Consider the following 3167-nt stretch of genomic DNA (forward strand, 5'->3'; position numbering starts at 1 on the left):
CTGTGTCTCTCTGTGTTTTAATTTGCTGTCTGACTCTAATGCAGTTTTAGGCTAATAAAGCTTTATTAGAGTTTTATTAAGTTATCAAATATCCATTTATCATCTACACTCATTAATCAGGATATGATCATCAGAAATTGAGTAAGTCTGGACACCCCACCCCCCTTTTGAATTAGTTCCATTTTAGGTTAACGATGCACAAAACTAACAACTAAGAAAGGCAAAGGGCTAAAAAAAGAAGTCACCCATTTCAATGACCTGGAAAAAAGAAATCCAGCCCAACTGTTAGAGGTGTAAATTGATGGCACTTGGCTGCATTCACAAATAAATTAATAAAGGACAATATTATTCCTTTTTAATATTTAATTCTCAAATAATCTACTTTCGGTTCTGACCCACGAGTTAACACAGAGTAAACCTATAATGAGCTTGTAGACAAGATGTCTGTTGATGCCATTAGCTGATGACAAGCTCATTGTCCAATGTCTACTTTATTTAATATTAGTGTAATACTATGTCTAAGATCTCACAACTGTTCATCAAAAAAAAAAAAGCAAATATGACAAAAACTCTTTCAAAGGGATTATAATAAATTTGCTGTTGTGTAAAATGTAAAGATGTTAAAAACTGCCTGGTCATTGCGTTAACACCCAACAAACTACCGGTATATCTCCTGTCCTTGATGTGCTTTGACAGAGTCGCCTCTGTAAATAATTGCAAAACAATAAATGTTTTTCATCTGCTTGTATTAGGTGTTGTTGAAATGAAACCTTTACTTCCAAGGTTCCCATTAAATAAGATGAGAGTTGTCTCATCGGTCTCCCTAAGGGGAAATTCAATATCTTTAGCATTGATCACTGGCCAGGAATTATTTCATTTGTCTTTGTAGTAGTGACAGAATATACTGATTAAAAATGAACAAAAATGTACATTTACACACTATTCTACAGTAAAATTATGTTACTATAATTACCTAAACATAATTTTCTATCAATAGTTTTCTATAGGATGCAGTAACGAGCGTTGATAATTGCTGAGAGGTTTTTAACACTTGACATGCATGAGATCCTTTCCGGTATTTGGCATAAATAAACATTTATAGCTTTATAGAAGTATTTTATTTGTTGTGTGCCATAAATGTGTGTGATTTTCCACCTCTGTGTTGTAGCCTTACAAAGGGGCGTGTCTTGTCGTCTGGCCTCAATACATTTTATCCTAATGCACTCCTGATCCCAAATGAGATAAATAGGTTTAAAGCAAGGTTGAAGCATGGGAGGAAGAAAAGAAAGTGTATTCTTTATATATATCTCATAGTATTCTAATATTAAAAAAATGTGGTACTTTTTGTTAACATGAACAAAACTGCATTAATTTAACTACACGACAATACAAAGCCTATTAAATGCTTCTGTTTAATTTATTTTTTTTAAATGTAATTATCCAAATTCCTGGTTTCAATATAATGTCTTATTTTGTGCAGTGTCTTTTTCATTTTGTCTATATGATTTATCTTATGTCACTTGTTTTTTTTTACAGGTTTAAGTATTTATTTAATTTAAATTGAATTGTAATTTTTTTTTTTTTATAGGTAACTATAATAATTGAATTCTTGTTTTCTAAAATTAGAAGAAATTGTCAAGAAAAAAGATTATCAGTTTTTTGTATGAGGATATCTAATTTGGAAAAGTGGCGCTTACAGCATCACCTACACTCTAGCCTCGGGAGCCAAATTGCTTAAATCCGGCACTGGTATAGGAATGACCTTTTTCAGAAACTCTACATTGCTTTTCTTATTATTACTACTTTTCTGGTTTTCAGTGGCGCAACAAGTTTATCTGGTAAACTTTGAAAAGGCAACTGAACTGAGTTTATGAGAAAATATTTTGATTAAGAGATCAAATATCCCAAATCGAATTGCTCTCACTAAGCATACCATGACCTTAGATTGATGAGTGTGATGGTTCACAAACGACCTGCAGTTGTGTGGGAGAACGGTGTCCACAGGGCTTCTTAAAACAGCCACCGTGACATGGACTGACGGCGTTGGACTGCTCAGGGTGTGGTTTTGCTCACTGCTCTCACACGGTGCGAATTGCTGAGACTCCAATTCCAAGGAATTGATGTTTTTTTGAAAAGCTGCTCTCAGCACATTTGGTGGTATTTACGGAAAAAAAAAAAAGTGTATTTTTTCAGTGCCATATTACAGCACTTGAGATGATCTGAGGTAGCGATCACACCTGTGGGACTGTACTCGGGACATGCACAATGTGTACAATTAATCCCTCCTTATTGACGTGTCCTACCTCTTATTATTCTCATCCTCCCTGGGGAAGGCAGACCTGCATCAGATAAAAAATGAAGTCACAAAAGGAGGATTTGGGTCATGAGAATGACTAGGAACACTATGGAGAAGCAGAAAATGGACTTTGACAAATTCATTGGGGAGGAAATGAAGGAAAATAATGTATTTGGGTCATTAAGGAGTGATTTCTTGGACATTCAAGGCCCGATAGGAGACGAAGTTTGACCTCAATGAGACAGTTTGATTTAAAGAATGTCAAACATCCACATATTAGATGTGTCACTCCTCCTCCATCTTTGTTCCACTCTCCTCGTGCCCTTCCTTTAGCTTCCTCGTATCTCATTTGTCTTCTATTGCCTGTGGCTTTTTAGCGAAATGGGGACAAAATGTGTAAAACAGGTAAATGGGTCACACTTTCTGCAGCAGCTGTGAAAGAGCATTTGGAAGTGTATATAGTTTGTTATTATCACTGCACATACATGTATTTACATTAGACCAGCACTCAGATTTTATTACATTCCCTCTGAAAACTCACAAAAACAAAATTATTTGTGAAACTTCGTCTTTTGGATTGAGACATTCACATTTTTGTCCATATTATGGATACAACAATCAGACTAGTTTTTAAATATGTGTTTAGTTAAAAGTATTATGATGTATTGTTGTACTGACTGGTTAAATCAAAAATAATGGGGTCAAAGAATGACCACAAGCACCACTTTAGTAACATTTTGTTGGATGTTATAAAACACTAGATTTATATTATCCTGAGAGAGAAAAAAGTAAAGAAAATGTTATATTTTATGTTTAGTGATTGATTGTATTGCACCTATCAGTTAATTTGTTTTGTTTCAAAAAAATATAA

This window comes from Gouania willdenowi, chromosome 12 (assembly GCF_900634775.1).
Source record: "Gouania willdenowi chromosome 12, fGouWil2.1, whole genome shotgun sequence".
In the NCBI taxonomy this organism is placed as follows: domain Eukaryota; kingdom Metazoa; phylum Chordata; class Actinopteri; order Blenniiformes; family Gobiesocidae; genus Gouania; species Gouania willdenowi.